Source organism: Squalius cephalus (genome assembly GCF_949319135.1).
Source record: "Squalius cephalus genome assembly, chromosome: 13".
Taxonomy (NCBI): domain Eukaryota; kingdom Metazoa; phylum Chordata; class Actinopteri; order Cypriniformes; family Leuciscidae; genus Squalius; species Squalius cephalus.
The window spans coordinates 6,672,094-6,678,093 of NC_137134.1; the positions used below are offsets into that span (position 1 = coordinate 6,672,094).

The following is a 6,000-nucleotide window of genomic DNA, read 5'->3' on the forward strand; positions in this document are numbered from 1 at the left end:
TAAGAAAAAACAGTAAATATACAGTAACATATTTGAAACTAGGGCTGTCATTAGCTTTTTTTTTTGTAATCTGTCGATTATTTTGACGATTAATTGAGGAGTTATCAGATTTTTTTTGTGGTAATCAAAACAGACATAAGCAAACAATAGCCTGTAAAATGATTTAAAATACATATAATAACAATGAGGCAATAATAATTGGTTCAAATTACGTATCAAAAGCAAGTAATCATGGTTTTATATATAAAACACTGTTAAAATAAACTGTTAAAACACGTAACCTGCATGCATTTAAATAAAGTGTTGCGTTTCACTCTGAAACCCGCAGCGCATACACTTATTTAATTGAATCGCAGACTTCGTGATTTCACAATAGCACTATGCTATATGACCAGGGCTTGACAATGGACTTGTTTATTTAATAGCACACTGCTAATTGTGATAAAACTTCCTGGTGTTATGGCCATCGCTGTTTTTGATAATGTCGCTGAATGCCGTCGTGACTTCAGTCACGTGTGACTTGCTTGACATAATTTTTTAAAGTTATTAAGCCCAATAAACTGCGAAAACTAACTCATTGCGGAGTAAAAGTGTGTAAAATATCTGTGTGTTCAGAAGATGAACAAAAGTCTTTGGCACAACATGAGGGTGAATAAATAACAACAGAACTTTTATTTTTGGGGTGAACGATCTCTTTAAGGCTGACACAGATGCATTGATGCTCCAGAGGTGTTTTTAGGACACGCAATAATGTGTGTAAAAGAGAAAGGCACTGAATCCACAAGGTGTGTTACCGAAATGTGACGACTTGAGCTATAATATGAACAACAGCCTTACTCACAGGATGCTCATACTCGACATTAACATTACAATGAACACTGGGAAGTCTGTCATTTCAGTGCAGTCGAATGAGGGAAGTTCAGAAAACTCTTTAATTGCAACACTGCCCTGCAGGCATTCATTGCATTTTCATTTTTTTTTATATAAAAATACACCGAATACTCAGTACAAACCCAATTACAGATAAGAAGAGACACCTGAATCATGAGAAAAACAGAGATGTGGTTCTGCTTTTTCCACCTCCACTAAACGTGTACAGTCAACAGCAGGTTTGCAGCCACAGAGTCTGTCTCAAAACACCACTGAATAAAACACACTTCCTGAGGAAAGACAACAACCTTCAGACACAGACCAGATAAGAGAAATCAGTGGTCTACTTTTTATAGTCTTCTGTAAAAGCATCTGTAAATTACTGTAAGCCGTCTGAGAAGTGCAGAAACCATCACAATAAGGAAATATTACACTAACTATATTGAACTATTTTCTCTAATTGAGGAAATACTCCATTTACAAACCAAAGCTATTGTCGTTTGAACATTAACACAACATGCTCATGCTCACACACTGGGTGCAGATGCTATGACATCATTCTCATATTAGCAATATCAAATGAAACTGATACAGTTATACAGCTAACCATCATCACATAAGTCTGACGAAACATTTCCTTAAAACATAGCCTAACTGTAGAAGTACAGCAGACATTTATTAATCAAAGGAAACATTTCAATGCTTTCTTTCACATTCTTTCGCAAACCTTTTGTGATTTGCTGAGAAACTTTCCGTTGGCTGGCGAAACATTTGTGATGGAAATAATATGAGGTGGGAGGAAAACAACATTTCAGTGCTTTTGATTTCTCTAGACTAGAGAACGCAACAGTTTTGCGAGAAAACGCAAATGTTTTTCAAACGAACGCAATGTTTTTGGAAGGAATAGCCTACATTCGTTTTGCAAGATAACGTTAATGTTTTTCAAACAATCAAAAGTTTATGGAAGGAACTATAGTTTTGCGAGAAAACGTTTTTTTTTAAACGAACGCAAAGTTTTTGGAAGAAAACGTTAAAGTTTTACAAACTAACGCAAAGTTTTTGGAAGGAACAATAGTTTTGCGAGAAAACGCAAATATCAAATATTTTTCAAATGAACACAAAGTTTTTGGAAGAAAACGTTAATGTTTTTCAAACGAACGCAAAGTTTCTGGAAGGAATACAATAGTATTGCGAGAAAACGTTAATGTTTTTCAAATGAACGCAAAGTTTTTGGAAGGAATACAATAGTTTTGCGAGAAAACGTTAATGTTTTTCAAATGAACGCAAAGTTTTTGGAAGGAATACAATAGTTTTGCGAGAAAACGCAAATGTTTTTCAAATTAACAAAGTTTTTGGAAGAAAATGAAAATGTTTTTCAAACGAACAATAGTTTGCAAGAAAACGTTTAGGCCTATGTTTTTCATATGAACGCAAAGTTTTTGGAAGAAAATGCAAATGTTTTTCAAACGAACAAAGTTTTTGGAAGGAACAATAGTTTTGCAAGAAAACATTATTGTTTATCAAACGAACGCAACGTTTTTGGAAGGAACACAATAGTTTTGCAAGAAAACGTTAATGTATATCAAACGAACGCAAAGTTTTTGGAAGGAATAGGCTACAATAGTTTTGCAAGAAAACGTTAATGTTTATCAAACGAACGCAAAGTTTTAGGAAGGAATACAATAGTATTGCGAGAAAACGTTAATGTTTTTCAAATGAACGCAAAGTTTTTGGAAGGAATACAATAGTTTTGCGAGAAAACGCAAATGTTTTTCAAATGAACACAAAGTTTTTGGAAGAAAATGCAAATGTTTTTCAAACGAACAAAGTTTTTGGAAGGAACACAATAGTTTTGCAAGAAAACGTTAATGTATATCAAACGAACGCAAAGTTTTTGGAAGGAATACAATAGTTTTGTGAGAAAACGTTAAAGGTGCCCTAGAATGTGAAATTGAATTTATCTTGGCATAGTTAAATAACAAGAGTTCAGTACATGGACATGACATACAGTGAGTCTCAAACACCACAGTTTTCTCTTTATTATTTAAATCTCGTTTTTGAAAAACACCCCTGAAAAACAGGCAAATCTCCACATAACACCAACTGTGACGCAACAGTTGGGATCATTAATATGTACGCCTCCAAAAATTTGCATATGCCAGCCCATGTTCAATGCCAGGCGGAACTGCGCAGCCGAATCATCAGAAGTTCTGCAGGTGAAGAAACCGTTTATATACGGTCTATGGATGAAACAAGCAGGAGGAGGATCATAGGGAAAATGGCAGATCTATCTATAATCGGATACCGCTACAGTTTAATTCGAAGTTGTTAGTTGCTCTGCCCATTTCACCACGGACTGTTTTTCTAACCTGGAACAATATCAAGCAGCCAGGCATCTCTCGGCGTCTCAAACGGACGAAGGGGGCAATTTCAACTAACGTTATATTCCCGCAAGCGGTAAGTAGTGATTTTATTAACGATAATTTACACTGCGTTATCCAGCGCGACATTGTTTTTTCCTCGAAAGACATCGTGGCTTGCAAACGAGCGAACGAATCATTGCAGTTGCTCAGTGTTTGTGTACAAATGAACACAAAAATATATTTTTAGCTCCTTCATCCGAGCCTCTGGAGAACCAGTGGGTTATGTGAATTTCTGATGTGTAATTGTTCAAGTTCAGACAGATAATCTTTCTCTCAAAGTCGTTCAACACTGTTTATGCATCAGTAAATCGCGTTGCAGTGATAAGATCTTCATTCACGCGATCAACAGGCTGTCATCTGCTCAATGCTCATCACTGCAACCTTTTATGTGATGGGAATAGATCTAAATACTTAAAAAAACTTCTCATGATTCGTTAATCCCGATAGCTGTAATAGTAAAAACGTATAAAAGCTGTAATAGTAAAAGTTTTCCAGATAGCTCTACATGTAATGCCAGATATTTCATATGCAAGCATGTCAACCAATCACAGCAGTGGGCAACAACACTGAAGTCTCACAGCAGACACGCCCCTTCAAACAGAGTGTTCAATCCAGGGAATGAAATCAGGCTAGGAAATATGCCTTTTATTTCTAAATTATAACAAATTTTGATCTAAAAAACATACTAACATTATAAGGGCACTCCAGGAAACATTATAAAATAATAAAATAATCCATTCTAGGGCACCTTTAATGTTTATCAAACGAAAGCAAAGTTTTTGGAAGGAATACAATAGTATTGCGAGAAAACGTTAATGTTTTTCAAATGAACGCAAAGTTTTTGGAAGGAATACAATAGTTTTGCGAGAAAACGTTAATGTTTTTCAAATGAACGCAAAGTTTTTGGAAGGAATACAATAGTTTTGCGAGAAAACGCAAATGTTTTTCATATGAACGCAAAGTTTTTGGAAGAAAACGCAAATGTTTTTCAAACGAACAAAGTTTTTGGAAGGAACAATAGTTTTGCAAGAAAACATTAATGTTTTTTCAAACGAACGCAACATTTTTGGAAGGAATAATAGTTTTGCGAGAAAACGTTAATGTTTTTCAAACAAACGCAAAGTTTTGGAAGGAAGGAACACAATAGTTTTGCGAGAAAACGTTAGTTTATCAAACGAACGCAACGTTTTTGGAAGGAACACAATAGTTTTGCGAGAAAACGTTAATGTGTATCAAACGAACAAAAGTTTTGGAAGGAACACAATAGTTTTGCGAGAAAACGTTAGTTTATCAAACGAACAAAAGGTTTTGGAAGGAACAATAGTTTTGCGAGAAAACGTTAATGTTTTTCAAACGAACGCAACGGTTTTGGAAGGAACACAATAGTTTTGCGAGAAAACGTTCATGTTTATCAAACAAACGCAACGTTTTTGGAAGGAACACAATAGTTTTGCGAGAAAACGTTCATGTTTATCAAACGAACGCAAAGTTTTGGAAGGAACAATAGTTTTGCGAGAAAACGTTAATGTGTATCAAACGAACAAAAGTTTTTGGAAGGAACACAGTAGTTTTGCGAGAAAACGTTATTGTTTATCAAACGAAAGCAAAGTTTTTGGAAGGAACACAATAGTTTTGCGAGAAAACGTTATTGTTTATCAAACGAAAGCAAAGTTTTTGGAAGGAACAGTAGTTTTGCGAGAAAACGTTATTGTTTATCAAACGAAAGCAAAGTTTTTGGAAGGAACACAGTAGTTTTGCGAGAAAACGTTATTGTTTATCAAAAGAAAGCAAAGTTTTTGGAAGGAACACAGTAGTTTTGCGAGAAAACGTTATTGTTTATCAAACGAAAGCAAAGTTTTTGGAAGGAACACAGTAGTTTTGCGAGAAAACGTTATTGTTTATCAAACGAAAGCAAAGTTTTTGGAAGGAACACAGTAGTTTTGCGAGAAAACGTTATTGTTTATCAAACGAAAGCAAAGTTTTTGGAAGGAACACAGTAGTTTTGCGAGAAAACGTTAATGTTTATCAAACGAAAGCAAAGTTTTTGGAAGGAACACAGTAGTTTTGCGAGAAAACGTTAATGTTTATCAAACGAACGCAACGTTTTTGGAAGGAACACATTAGTTTTGCGAGAAAACGTTAATGTTTATCAAACGAACAAAAGTTTTTGGAAGGAACACAGTTTTGCAAGCGAACACAAAGTTTGTAAGGGGAACGCAACAGGTTTGCGACCAAATTAAATTTCCTGGTGGAACACAGTTTTGAGAGAAAAAGCAACTGTTTTGCGAGAGAATGCAATAGTTTTTGAAAACTCAAAAGCATTGAAATATTTTTTTCCTCCCATCTCATATTTTTCCATTACGGGGCTCCACATTCACCTGACAACTACAGTTACAGATATATCAAAAGACAGATGAACAGAGGAATTCGCTACAGGGATATTCTGCCTGCATATTTCAGATATCTAAAGCATTTTGTAATTTACGGTTTGTTTGTTCAAACAAAGCAAAGCATGTACAGTCAACAAGTCAATCTCAACAGATTACAGTCTACAAGTTCAAACTTTTAGAAATATTATTAAAGCGCATGAGAAGCATCACTTGTGACATTTGCTGCAGACAAAAAGTCCGTAGATTTATGAAATACAACTGTCATCAACTGAATCAAAACATAAACAGACAAAACAACCAAATAAACAAGCCGCAAT

The 6,000-nt window shown here is 34.9% G+C and overlaps 1 protein-coding gene across 3 annotated transcripts in view; it reads right to left on the minus strand.

Annotated features, from left to right (window-relative positions):
• Positions 1 to 6,000, minus strand: part of atp11b (ATPase phospholipid transporting 11B) — a 54,772-nt gene that overhangs the window by 48,186 nt on the left and 586 nt on the right. The window lies entirely within an intron of this gene.